The sequence below is a fragment of the Mustela putorius genome, unplaced genomic scaffold (assembly GCF_011764305.1).
Source record: "Mustela putorius furo isolate JIRA1106 unplaced genomic scaffold, ASM1176430v1.1 tig00000874_pilon_pilon_pilon, whole genome shotgun sequence".
NCBI classification, from domain to species: Eukaryota; Metazoa; Chordata; class Mammalia; order Carnivora; family Mustelidae; genus Mustela; species Mustela putorius.
In genome coordinates, this window is record NW_025421505.1 from 7,067,416 (window position 1) to 7,082,169 (window position 14,754).

Genomic DNA, 14,754 nt, shown 5'->3' on the forward strand with positions numbered 1-14,754 from the left:
GGATCAGGACCTGAGCTGAAGGCAGATACTTAACAACTGAGCCACCCAGGTGCCCCAAGTGTCTAACTCTTGATCTCAACTCAGGTCCTGATCTCAGGGTGCTGAGTTTGAGTCCCGTGTTGGGCTCCACGCCAGGCATGAAGCCTACTTAAAAAAAAAAAAAAAGATTACTTATGACTTAAGTAGATACTTTAGTTAACTTTAGAAGCTTTAAAACCACATGCGCCTTGGTACGGACCACAAGTTCTGGTTTGCTCAGGACAGTCTCAGGTTATACCTGTCGTTCTGTTGTAATTATCAAAAGCAGCCCCTATTTCTCTCAAAATGTCCCAGTGTGGCTAATTAATATGGTCACTCTGCGTATGGGCTAGAGAAACAGCGCGCTGTAATTATAATGTGTGAGGTTGTCAAGATGAAGCCGTAAGCGGGAACTCAAATTTACATTTTATGACAGAACTGAAATCTAAACACATGTTTTGGTGAAAGGCAAGATATAACATGGATATTTTATTTTTAAAGATTATTTATTTTTAGAGAGCACATTCCTGGGGGGGGGGGAAGCGGATGAGGGGCAGAGGAAGAGGGCGAATCCCTAGCAGATTCCCTGTTGAGCAGAGATGGGGGGTACGGCTCCATCTCAGGACCCTGAGATCATGCCCTGAGCCGAGATCAAGAGTGGGACGCTTAACCGACTGAGCCACCGGGGCGCTGTGATACAGATATTTTACATAACAATATTTTGAGAACACTGATTTAACGTTCTTGTGTTCCAGTGAGATCCTTTTTTCCTTAAGGAGTTTTTGAACTGGACACATTAGCATTAACTTTTGGTTGAACTCTGCCCACAGCTGCCGAGCCATCTAAGGGGTGGGCAACCCCCAGATTCTGGGTCTCTTAAAATATCCTCCACAGAGAGAAATCTGGGCTCCCGGGAGGGTAACTGGTGCTAAAGACTGGGGCAGAAGACAGCGTGGGTATGGCTTGCTAATGGAAAGTAATTATGTCTCAGACATGTCTGGGGTATAATTTCGGGAACAAACTGCTGACGAGAACTCCCACATATAGCAATAGCAAATATTGAATAGCAAATATTGAATGTCTAGGACTATGAAAAACCTTGAGTCCAAAATGATTCCCAAGGAAAGATTTTAAAGGTAAGGTATATATTTACAGAAATGGGATATATTATTCAACTTAAATTGTTAAAGTTCCTTAGCCAAATTTTGTCTATAACACAAGTCACAAAAATGCATTTGGGTAGTTTGCTCTAAAGCGCTTGAGTTACCTAAGCAAAAAGAACAAATGATAACATCCATGACCCATTAAAAGAAACCAACAAGGGAGAGCTGAATTTAAAATGGTCATAATAATCTAGAAATTATTTTGAAGTACCAAATAAATTTTGCAGGGTTGCCAAAATGACGTGAATATATAAAAATTTATTTTTTTTCTATGTATGGGCAATAAGAGATTAGAAAATAAAACCTAAAAATGGAAAGGTATAACTCATTTATGCATTGGAAAGACAGCAGCTCTTCCTAAATTGATCTAAACAGTCCTGATGAAAAGCCAAGTAATATACCTCAATTAAAAAAGAAAAGCCAAGACTTTTTCTTCCTTTTGTGATAATACTATAGATAAAATAGAAACCATAATCATGAATATTATTCAACCATTAAAGGTATAATGATGAAGCTTTTGTAGAAACATGGTAGATATTGTTACATACAGTGAATAACATAGCATATTCAAGAGGATGGCAGGCTTCTATTTAAAGCTAATGCAGGAGCCCCTGGGTGGCTCAGTGGGTTATGCCTTTGGCTCAGGTTATGATCTCAGGGTCCTGGGATCGAGCCCCACATCAGCTTTCTGCTCAGTGGGGAGCCTGCTTCTCTCTCTCTGCCTGCCTCTCCGCCTACTTGTGATCTCTCTGTCAAATAAATAAATAAAAACTTAAAAAAAGCCAATAACTTTTATAAAAAGTTACATTGGAATGCTAAGATTATGTTTTCTTCATGTTTCTACTACATTGGCTTTTAGGTTAAAATTTCCTGCTAGTGTGTCCAAAAATGTTGAGGGTCCAAAAGCACATATATGCATAAGAAACACACACAAAACACAAACAGTAGCCAGAACATGAAAACCAGCAAGACTTTCATTCCTCCTCTGCTTGGGTCCATCTTCTCTGAGGGCAAGGCTTAAGTCCTTGTTGTCCTAGGAGGCCCGTCATGCAATTGAAATGCAGTCCCTGTGTCTGTGCATGTAGCATACATCACATGCATACACACTGATGTAACAACACACACAACACACACACACACACACACACACACACCACACACACACACACCAGAAAGCAAGGCTCACATCCATAGAGCCTGCGAGAAAACAAGTAGGAGCTGGAGGGATTGGGGAATGCCTTGACTTTGGGCTCAGTCACTCTGGACACCAAATCCGCTTTCTAATCGTACCCTACTGCTTCTTTCAGGAATTAGAAAAGCAACAGCTTTCAAAAGGAGGAAAAAAACAACAGCCCTATTATAAATTCTGGAAACCTGAGGTCATCCAGAATATGCTGTCAGACTGTTGAACTTGGGCTCTGAACTTCTGAAGTTCTCTTTATTAAGAATTGGGTACCAGAGGCACTGCCCTGATTAGCTAACCGAGGCCTCGTGTGGTAGATTCTGGAATATGTATGCTTCGCCCCACCCTGGCACAGGGGACAGTCTCTGTTTCTCTTACTTCCCACACCAGAAGGTCTCTGATCTTGGGAGCTGCTCTGAGCAACATCCCCACAGAGCAGGGGCTTTCCTCCTCCAAAGGGTTTTAGGGGAGGAGAGAGGTCCAGGCATGGTGGCAGCAAAGATTACTTTTGGATTCAGGGAATTATCCAATTAACCTATTTTAAAAATAATTGCCTCACATGTCCACCCATACCCTACAAAGATAAATGCACTAAGCCAACCATGAAGAACCCTAAATGAACCCAAATGATAATAAGGGACCCTAAAATGCCCTTAGAAGCCTCCATCCTAATAAAAGCTTCAAGGGTCCTGAAGATTCTTGTAAACTCAGTGCCAGGAGTTTTGAATGTATTAGAATCACCAGGGGAACTTTTATTTATTTATTTTTTGGGTAAGGTTTTATTTAATTATTTGACAGAGAGATAGAGAGCACAAGTAGGCAGAGTGGCAGGCAGAGGGACAAGCAGGCTCTCCTGCCGAGTAGGGAGCTGGATGTGGGACTTGATCCTAGGACCCTGGGATCATGACCTGGTTTGGTTTGTTGATTTATCTCCTCCAGTAGAACCCAAACCTCATGAGGGTAACCCCAACCCTTGGAGTACTGCCTGACCCTGGGTGGGCACCTTGATAACATCTGTGGAATGCACGAGTCAATATCCAGTGGTACCCTGAACACAAACACCTTAAGATGCCAAGAACGTCCACGCTAATAACAGCTTTACAGTCTTGGCCCAAGTTCCTTAACAACTATAACCCCTGGAATCCCTGCGAAAATGACCTTGGATGTCCCAGGCTCTCTAATGGGCGTTAAATCACTCCAAATGCTCCTGAACATTTTGGTATCCTAAATGACCCGAAATGGCCTAAGACTTCAAACATGTAAAGCTTAAAAAGCTCCAAGTGACCCAGAAAGAACCTGAACCTTCGAAATCTCTAAAGGATCTTCAGTATTTTTGAACCCTAGATGACTCTAACTCTAAATGCATAAAATATCCCAAATGAAGAAAATGATCTTCATTCCAGCCCTAAAGGACCCAGTCATTTCAAAAGCTCCACGGCTAGTGTGTCTTACAACCCCAAAGCTCTAATGATTGGAAATGGTCCCAAATGGCCCTAAACGGTCTTAGAACAGAGGGACTCTTGATGGTGGTGGTGGTGGGAGGGCAGGAGTCTTATTAAAATGTTGATTTGGTTTCAGCAGATGTGTGGGGGTGGCGGGAGATACTGCCTTACTGTCACACTTCTGGGGATTGTGGGGGCTGCTGGTCCATAGGCCACACTCTGTATAGCAAGACTGTAAGTTACATAACCCTAAATGCCTCAAAAGGATCCTAAAACAGGTAGAACTACTCTACTTTCTAAAATGTCCTCAAAGATCCTCAACAAAATGAAACCCTAAATCTTAAATAACCCTAAATCTTTTTTTTTTAATTTTTTTAATAAACATATATTTTGATCCCCAGGGGTACAGGTCCGTGAATCACCAGGCCCACATACCCCACAGCACTCACCAAAGTACACCCCCCACAATGTCCATAACCCCACCCCCGCTTCTCCCAACCCCCCTCCCCCCAGCAACCCTCAGTTTGTTTTGTGAGATTAAGAGTCACTTATGGTTTGTCTCCCTCCCAATCCCATCTTGTTTCATTTATTCTTCTCCTACCTACTTAAGCCCCCATGTTGCATCACCACTTCCTCATATCAGGGAGATCATATGATAGTTGTCTTTCTCTGCTTGACTTATTTCGCTAAGCATGATACGCTCTAGTTCCATCCATAATAACCCTAAATCTTAAATAACCCTAAACACCCTAAAATTTCTCAAATGATGCTAAAAACCCTAAGCCCCAAAGTATCCCACATGGCCCTGTTCTAATTCGGGCAACTCTGAATGTACCTAAGGTTCACAGTGGACTCTAAAGGATCTTAAACCCTGCACTCCTCCCCCCAAATGCCTTAAAAATTCACGTTTAAATGATTCTAAAACCCAACAGTCCAAAAGATCCTAAAAGACCCAAGAGAGCCTAATTACACCTAAAATCCCAGACTCTTGAAACAATTCTAAGTGATCCAAAATTATCCTAAACCCAAAATGACCTTAAATCGTTTAAATGGAGATTAGCTCTAATGAGCCTGACTTTCCCACTGTCAGCGACATTAGTGCTAACAACTTCAATGAACTTGACAGTGATGACGCAGAGATCTAAAAACCCTAAGAGGCAATGGCGCAGACACTCTGTTGATGGTCTGTCCTGACCCTGATTACCCCACACCCCAGTGACTCAGCATCCATGCTCCAAAGAGCAGGGTTCTGTTTATATACCTGCTTTTTTTTTTTTTTTTAAGATTTTATTTATTTATTTGACAGAGAGAGATCACAAGTAGACAGAGAGGCAGGCAGAGAGAGAGAGGGAAGCAGGCTCCCTGCCAAGCAGAGAGCCCGATGCGGGGCTCGATCCCAGGACCCCGGGACCATGACATGAGCTGAAGGCAGCGGCTTTAACCCACTGAACCACCTACTTTTAACCCTGTGTATATACCTGCTTTTATATACATATACCTACTTTTAACCCTGACCCAGGGAGGCCATTCACGCTGAACCCAAGACTCTGAGTTCCAAATGACAGAGGATTAATGTATGGTTGACTCAGACTCCCCTGACCTAACCCAAATGTCTGATTACCCTAAACTAATGACCCTACACTGTCAACTCTGGAAAACAGACTAGAGCAGACCCTCGTATATCCTGACCTCAAACTCAATCTTACACTCTTCTCCCTAATGATGCTATGCCTTCATCCTAATAATCCCAATAATATGAGAACTGTGACAGAGGTTACCCCGAGGCTTACCTGGACCTAAACGTGACTTTGCCTTTGATATCCAGAACCGTAAACCCTAACAACACTGACCTTAAGCCCTAAACACTGAAAAATGAGAAAGCAGTGTTAAGATAGCCTGCAGCACCAGCTGGTATTCCTGATCTGGAAGGTCAGATAACATAACACTCCTTACCCTGAGTTCCATGTACATACCCGTCACCTAAGGATCTAGTTAAAAACGATGAAATAATACTTTTTAGAAGTTTATCCAGCTTTTGAGTGAGGACCCAAAAATCCCTCTGGGGATCATAAGCCATGTTCTTCTCAATGTAATCACTGAAATTTACCCTGAAATGAAATGAAAGTAGTGCAGATTTTAGGCTTTATAATACTAACTTTAAGCTGCCCTTAAAATCGTGAATTTGCTTTTCAAGGCCACTGTGACATTCGGCATGGTGAGGGAGAGAGAGCAGAGAGCCCGATGCGGGAATCGATCCCAGGACCCCGGGACCATGACATGAGCTGAAGGCAGCGGCTTTAACCCACTGAACCACCTACTTTTAACCCTGTATATATACATATCCAAAACCAGAATCCCAGGAGCCCCCACTTAAAGGATAAGCCACCCAAAGATTCCATACAGGATATTATAAAAGGACCCTGCTGAGAGGTCATGACTTAACCTACTTTCTCCCCCAAAAGGAAGACACTTCAAAAATGTATCCCCCCAAGATCAAGATCTGTAATACTGTCTTTCTTGGAGGACATGGTGAAAGATAACAATTTGGTTTCAGTGAACTGCATGAAAGAGCTTTACGTCCAGGCGATAAGGTTGTGTTTCACTGTGTGTAATACTTTCCTTATTCAGAATTTGTAGAGAAAGTATGTTAAAGTCTATGATGTACCATAAGACCAATTTCACTATCTGAAAGTAGATGCCAAAACAGAGAGTTGGTGAGACAGCTGGCTGGTAAGAGACAGAGACAGGATGGTATCCCATCCTGATCCTTGTGGATCCCATGCACACACACACACACGTGCACACACAGACTGCATATAAATTAAGTTACTTCTCTGGGCAACTGGAGCTCCATCCCACCTGAGACTTCTGAAAGCCAGGATAGAGAACAGTTCAGAGTCCTCCCACCGAGGGGTGAGAAAGCCGGGGTACTTACACACCAACTTCCATCAGGCATCGGTGGCAGAGAGAGAGGGCTGCCCTTGGAGGCTGGGGAGGCATTAATTCCCTGGCATCTCTGGCTTTCAGGGTCCACGGGCAGAGGAAGCTATGGTGGCCAAAGAAAAGTCCACAGGCCAAGGGACACAAGGGCTGGCCTTTAGAGGTCAAGTGTATGTGCACAGAAACGGCAAGTGGATATGGACAAGGTCTGCTACATGAACTTGGTGTATCCGTATGTGTTAAAAGTAGCAATGTGTTAGATGTGGATATATAAACTATTTTTAAACTATTCCACACTTTAGTAAACTTGCTTCTGCATTTCTTCAGCCTGTAATTTTCTGGATGCCCCCCAAAGAAAGGCTTCTCTCCTCTGCCCTATGTGACACTCCAGAAATTTATTTATGGCCTACCTAAATAATCCATGATAATTTCCCTTTCTCAAGAGCCTTAAGTTAATCACATCGGCAAAGAGCCCCTTTTCATATAAGGTAACATTAGCAAGTTCTTGGTATCTTTGGGGGCCATTTTCCAGCCTACCCCTATTATGGTAAACTGGAATTAGTTCAGGAAAAATGAAATTAGACAAAAAGGAGTGCCTGCAGTCCTTGGATGACCCTGTTTAGGAGACAAGAGAATGCATACCAGTGGAAGCCTGGAACATTGTCCTGGGATGAAAAACAAAGATAAGTGAAATGGGGCCAAGGCAGGGCTGACCTCAGTCCCCCAGCCCCTAACACCCTGCTTCTAGGGGATCACTCTCTTCTTGTAATCCACCTCAAGGCTGTCGCATACTTATGGGAAATTCCCAAAGCACTGAATGACCCTGGGAAGCTTCGGTTCTTTCCCCCTGTTGTTCACTGAACACTGGAAACCATTAAGATCCCATTATGACACAGAGAGCCAAGAAATAGGGCGTTTTCATGTCTCAGCAGACAGTCCTTCCTGGGGAGGGGTTGCTGGTAATTCAGAAGGCCATGCCCTCCTCTGTGTCAGCCTGAATGATGTGCTGAAATTGCCCCTCTGTTACCTTGCTCCCTGCCCTAGGGATTTGCTCCAACTCGTCTCACCTTGGGTGAGGTCGTCTCCATTCTCAAGTGACAGCAGATAACCCCATCTCAGATGCTCAACTTGGCTTTTCCTTCCCTAAGAAGTCTAGCCCACTGGGTATTTTAAGAGCAACTTCGAGCTCATTTGCTTTATTCACCTCAGAGCTCATAGCTGTCAAGACAAAGGTATCTGCCCGACAGAAATAGTGACTGAGGATCTTTGGGGGACATACTGATGAGTTTCCAGCCACCTGCCCACATTACAGAAACCCTTTGCCCCACAGACTCAGGGATAAATACACCGTGTGAGCCAACCAGGCATGTTTCCTGGAGAAGCGATCTTCCTTGGGCTGTGACCAGAGGTTGGCCTGTGCACTCCTGTAAGGGGGTATCCATGGAGCTCAGGCCAGTAGCTGAGGAGTGCCCTTCCTGCTGATGGCATTCGGCCTTGTCCCTTTTCTTCTGACTCACTTTTTGGCTGTGTTCCTGGCCTTATTTTGGGAGCATGCATTGGTGTCTACTTGTGGATCACCCCAGGCCTTGGGGTTCTCTCAAGTGTCCCTAGATCTTCCTGAGTCTTCTAGGTCCTGCCCATTCCCTGCTGTACCTTCCACCTGTGGCCACAATGCCCTCGCTGGACATCTTGGGGTCTAGTTGCCCACCTGCTGCCCAGGTCATGCCGACCACTGGTCCTCAGGTAGCTGCTCAACTTGGCTGCTTTCTCCTGCCCTTCCTTACGCTCTGCCTAGGGCCAATCAGATTGGGAAATTCTATCTTTTCTCTATCTGGTCCCCCAGGGGCTTCCAACTGCACTTAGAATGAACTCCTACACAGTCTTCATGGCCCTCATCACCAGCTCTCCTCAACCTCATCTCACACACCTGCCATTTTGCTTCCTTTGCTCACACCTGGCTCCCTGTGCCTTCCACAATTCTCTACTTGGGCCTTTTGAATGCACCGGCTCCTCTTCTTGAAGCATCTTGGCAGGAAGAGACACCAGATGTTGGCGTGGAAAACTTAACTCTAGCTCATTCTTAGTGTTCAAGTCTCAGCTCCAATGTTCACCTTGCACAGAGGACATCTTGATCACTCTAGCTAATGTCTTCCTTTCCATCACTCTTTTCATTATTTCTAAAGGTTTTTAATTGAGATAAAATCTACCTCTAATGAGATGAATCTAGTTTATCTTGAGTGGAGAGTTTGGAGAGTTTTGACAGTTGTTTACATATGTGTATCAATATCCCATCCAAAATACCAACTCTCCCCAGGGCCTTGTTACCTTGCTGCCTTGTTTCATTACTTCATTCTGCTGGTGGAGGATATTGTCTCTCTTATTTAACTGTTTACACCCCTTCAAAGGAAACTCCCAGAAACAGGTCTCATCCATCTGGTTGGTTCACTGCTGTATTCCCCGGGTTCAAGACATCTTTCTGGCTTGCACCGAACAAATGAATGGCCTTTGCCTTTTTTTTTTTTTCTTCAAGATTTTATTTATTTATTTGACAGAGAGACAGAGATCACAAGTAGGCAGAGAGGCAGGCAGAGAGAGAGAGAGAGGGAGAGAGGGAAGCAGGCTCTCCACTGAGCAGAGAGCCCGATTGGGAACTCGATCCCAAGACCCTGAGGTAAAGGCAGAGGATTAACCCACTGAGCCACCCAGGTGCCCCTGTCTTTGCCTTTTCTCTGAGCAGATAATCCCTGGCTCCTAATGTTGTAGACCCTAGTACTCTGTGGGATTGGGCATGGCCCTTCCCTTGTTGGAACTGAATTCAGGATGCAGGTTCCCTAGTGTGGGCAACACTCTTAGTTCCTGGTCTTGTGGGTGAGAACTCTTTTTTCTCCCTTGTGCTCTGCCTCACCATTTCCACATCCCACATCTGCCCGGTCTGAGAGCGCCATCTTGGAACGTCATGGTCAGGGCGATGAGACAGAGTCCTGTCATGTTAACCTTGGAACATTTGGATGACACATGAGTGAGTAAGAGTTCGCCTAGCGAGAGGCGCCCTTCAAAATCCATTTCTGTTTAGGAAGAATGTCCTGCTGGAGCTTCCCCCTAAAATCAGGAAGAAGATCTTCAAAAACATGTCTCAGGACGTTGTAAAAACAAAACAAAACAAAACAAAACAAAACAAAACAAAACAAAACAAAACAAAACACGTGGCGGCAGAAGAGAAGGGCGGCATCTCCAGGGGGTACCTTCTGGCTCTGCAACTCCCTGCGAATTTCATGGTCATTGCCCTATCTGGTTATTAGCAGTGTCGCGGCCCAGCTCCCTCTCCTGAGCTCACCCCTGCGAAGGATCTGGGGCTAAGAACAGCAGGCCCATTTGTTAGACTGGGTGAGCCGGAGGGCCCATGAGGGTTTGGAAAAGTGAACTCTGCTGAAAGCCACCGTCCTCAGGTTGCCTGCGCTGCCGGCGAGGTCCACCGCGCCCATCGGGGTCAGTGGTTTTGGAGCGCCCCCTCGTGGTCTAGATGCTGCACTACTCTCCCTCTCTCACCGCTTCGGAGCCCAGGTGGCCAAAGTGGGGCCCGGAAAGAAAAGACTACAACCTCTATTTTAACTGCAGTAATTGAATTTTTAAAATCTTACAAATAGCAACATTTTGACCTTGGCGCCCTTCCGTAGCTTGTGTGTCCGCCTTGTATCCCGTTGCGTAAAATAAAAGGGGAAGGAGTACCCTGTGGGCACAGGAGGGCCCCCACACCTAGGAAAGCCGCTGGTGAGCCCTCCCCGGGCTCAGTGTCTGGGACATAAAGCTTTGGACACGTGCCTGGTGCATTTTGACGCTTTCTGCACCAGGTGGCTCTGGTTCAAACCCTTGTTCCACTGTGGTGAGCCCTTGACTGCTCTCTGAGCACCTCCATTTCTTCATCTGTTTAACGGGGCGGCTGTAGGGATGGAACGCCTCGGTAGGGACTAAGTGGCAACAGCTACAACTTTTTAGTTTTTCTTAGACTAAAGTGCTCAAAAAATCCTAAGGGACACAACATGTAGATCAAAGATAATACGAACGGGTTGCCGGGGTGGCTCAGTCGGTTGAGTGTCCGACTCTTGGTTTTGGCTCAAGTCATTATCTCAGGATTGTGGGATCAAGCCCTGAGGGGTCTCTGTGCTCAGCTTGGAGTCTGCTTGAGAATCTCTTTCCCTCTCCCTCTGCTCTCCCCGCCCCCCCGCCTCTCTAAGATAAATAAACAACAAAATTTTAGATTTATTTAGTTATTTGTAAGAGCGATAGCAAGGGAGAGAGAGCACAAGCTGGGAAGAGGGGGAGAAGCAGACTCCCCGCCGAGCCGGTCCTCCATACCAGGACCCTGGGATCACGACCTGAGCCAAAGGCAGACACTTAACCGACTGAGCCACCCAGGTGCTCCAATAAATAAATCTTTTTTAAAAAGATAATATGAAGAATGTAAATGCAGGAAGTCCAGAAGATGGGCCATTAGAATGAAAGATACTTAAAAGTGTATGGATATACTTTATAAATAAGAGTATTAAGCATATTATGAATTCTCCCTGGGGGGTGAAAAGCTTGGCTACCACCGCTTGCAAACCTGGATAGAGACACCCCACAGAGGTGTGGGCTTTGCCCCACACATCTTCCTCCATTTGCTTAGCAGCCCTGTTCGGAGTTACACGGTATTTGGCAGTTTGATGGTACAGCAGTAGGCACTCCAGACCCTGAAGCTAGAGTTACTCACTGTGCTCACTGGCTGAGCTGGGCCTCCTCATGGCCAAGGCCGCTGGTTTTCATGCTCCTAGGTGCTTTCCACAACAGTTTAACTACTTGTCTGCCCCACTCTCCTTCGAGGCACAAGGGGAGCACCGTCAACCTTTGTAACTTACTTACTCTCTGGCTACCTCTGCTCACTCCCTTCTCTGAAGGATAAACAGGTTTGAGGCCGGAAGAGTTTGGGGCCAGGTCCTGCACTGATCTTTTCAGTTCTGCCCTGTCCAGGGCAGAGAAGGCCTTGCCTAGTTTTTGCCTTGATCAAGGCCATTCTCTTGGGCTTTTTCTGCCATTCTAGACCATAGCATGGCTGTTGTAATTCTTAAGCCATGTCCAAAACAATTGCTAACAATTTGGTATGAAACTGCATGTGATTAATAAAAGTCTCCATTGTTAAGCAAAAAATGTGTTTGTGTTCGAGGCAATCTCCCACAGAAGCCATTTCTGGAAATCCACCTGTCAGGATGCCTTTGCAGAATGTTGCTTGGACTTCAACATGGACTTGTGGTTCAGGGCTTATTCAGATGCTAGCTAATAAAGGACTGGTTGACCATCTGTCACATGCCAGGCACTGTTCCAGGTGTTGTAGAGACCAGGTAAAGATGCCTGAGATAGACAAGTTCCTTGCTTGCTCCGAGCTTACACTCCAGTAGAGAAGGGAGGGACAAGGAAGCCAATCACAAATCCCCGATGGTGACAGTTGACTGCTTGGCTCAGTTTCTTGTCTCTCCCTGCCTCTGTGTGCCTGCTTGGCTGCCTTACGGATGGAGGACACTTCTCCACTCCTTGATGTGGGGATTAACCACAAGACTTTCCCCGCCCCATGGAATGTGGGTAGAAGTGACAGTGTGTCCATGTTGAGTTGAGGTCTGAAGAGATGTCCCACCTTTCTGCTTGCTTTGTTGTTCCCGTGATGCTGCCATGAGAAAATGTGCCCAGTCTAATCCCAGTGGGAGGATGAGAAACATGAGCAGCTGACTCACGGTCCTCCCGGGAGGAGCACAGCTGTCCAGCGGAGCCCAGCCTTGTGGTTGAACCCCAGCCAACCTGCAGGAGCCTGCCTTGAAGCCACGGAGTTTAGAGGCGGCTTGTTACGCAGCAGTAGCTGGCTGATACAGGTGCTTTGAAGGGAACAGGGAGCTGAGATAGTTGAGGATACAGCAAAAGGAAGCTGCTCCTGGCGGAATGGCCTGGCAAGGTCTGGTGAGGGATTGCTGCTTAGGCTGAGGCCTGAAGGTTAAGAAGGACCTTTCTACACAGGGAAGAGAGTGGAGAAACAACAGACAAGGTCCTGAGGCTGGAAAGAACTTGAGTTTCAGGACCTGACAGAAGGCCTGGGGGTCTGAAGCAGAGTTAGTGAGGGAAAAGGACCGACGAGGCAGTGAGAGAGAGGCACAGAGCTTTTGAAGCCAGTGTAAGGAGGTCTGCCCCAGAGTTAATGGTCTTTATTGGCCAAGAAGAAGCTTCTCGAGTCAATTAGCCACCATCCAGGGATGGGGGCAAAGCCGGCTTTGCAGCTCGGGTCAAAGGTGGGTAGACAACGATCCAGAGAGGTTTCTGCCACCAAACAACATGTGAGAGGTGCTCCGGGGCTTCCAGCACCCAGGCGCCCAGCTCTGATGCCTCAGAGTTGGGAGGCATTGCTTGGATCTGAAGAGGGGACCTCCGACAAGCCTCACAAAGGCAAGCCCCACACAGAGACTGCGCAGAACCCTAGATCACTCTGCTCCTCCTACCAGCTGTATGGGGCTGACCTTGAGGCGGTTCCCCACCTGCGGGGTGTCGCCATCTCCTTCGCCATCTCCTCCTCTGCAAGGGGATGATAATGACCTACTTCTTGGGGTCGGCAAGAGACCCTTGAGTGCTTTGTGCGGGGTCTAGAACATAGGAAGCGCTCAGCAAATAGGAGCAAGCACCCTGCCGTGTGCCCTCTGCCCTCTCAGTCACGTGCCGCACACATACCCGCCGTCTACCCACCCTCCGTTCTCTCTGCCTTTCCAGGAATGGTTCTGGGGGAGGGGAATCGGTAGCTGGGGGTAGTTTTCCATCACACCCAAACCAGAAGCTGTGGTCTACTCTGGATTACGTTATTAAGTCACTGGCTTCCCCACAAGGCCATGGTCACCGCCTGGTGTGGCTCCCGTCACCTCCTCTGTACATGGCGCTGCCCCAGAGTTAATGTTTGCTTTTTAATGGGAGTTCTGTTTTAAATGTATATGGAAAAAGTCAAGTTTTTCAAAGTCAGTTTTAGGTCCCTTTTGAGATCCTGAAAGTCAGATTGGGGGGCCGGACCCTGGTTTGGTTGTGGAGGGCATGCGCCTCTCCTAGGGCTTGAGGCAGATTCCTGGGCAGCAGCTTGTTCTCACACAGGTACCCCCCCCCGCCCCCCCCGCCCCTCCCCACGCTCAAATGAGCACCTGGGCCAGCTGTCACTTCTCTCCAGGGAACCTCTGATTTTTTTCTCTCTTTGTTCGGTTTCCCTTCCTGCCAGCTCCCATTCTTCCCTCAGCAGGAAGAGGTGACGAAACCTGGAGCCAAGGCTTCCTTTAGCTGGCCTTCACCGTGTCCTGCATGAACACGTCCTAGCCTCTAGCCTCGAGGAGAACAAAGGAGCCCTCATGGGTGGGGGGGGGGGCTTTGGGGCTGCTCCCTCTGGTTCATCTTCATCCTTATTGGCTGGCCTGCTTCAACCCTGTGGATCGTTGCCTGTTGGAAGTTGTGCCTTAGGAGGCCATGGACATTCTGGTTTGTCTCTTGGGGGATCTGACACTCCTTTCTCTTATGTCTGTAGCTGGAACTGGAACAGAGAGTCCGTATCTAAGGACTGGTAAATTAGATGGGGGGCTCCATCAGTGAAGCGTCTGCCTACGGCTCAGGTCATGGTCCTGGGGTCCTGGGATCGAGCCCCGCATTGGGATCCCTGCTCAGTGAGAGTCTGCTTCTCCCTCTCCTTCTCTGCCTGCCGCTCCCCCGTCTTGTGTGCTCTCCCTGTCATATAATCAAAAATCTTAAAAAAAAAAAAAAAAAGAGAGAGAGACTGGTAAATGAGGGTCTGCCGAATTTGCAGGCTTGATGAGCCACGCCACAGGTGAAGGCAGAGAGTGAACCGGCCTTGGGCACATAGACTCTCGGACTTCGGCAGGCGCCCCCATCGGAGTTGCAGCAACCCTTTCACGGAGAGATGGCCCAGTCCACCCCTCGGCCACTTGGCCCAGGTCTCCTGTGAACCCCA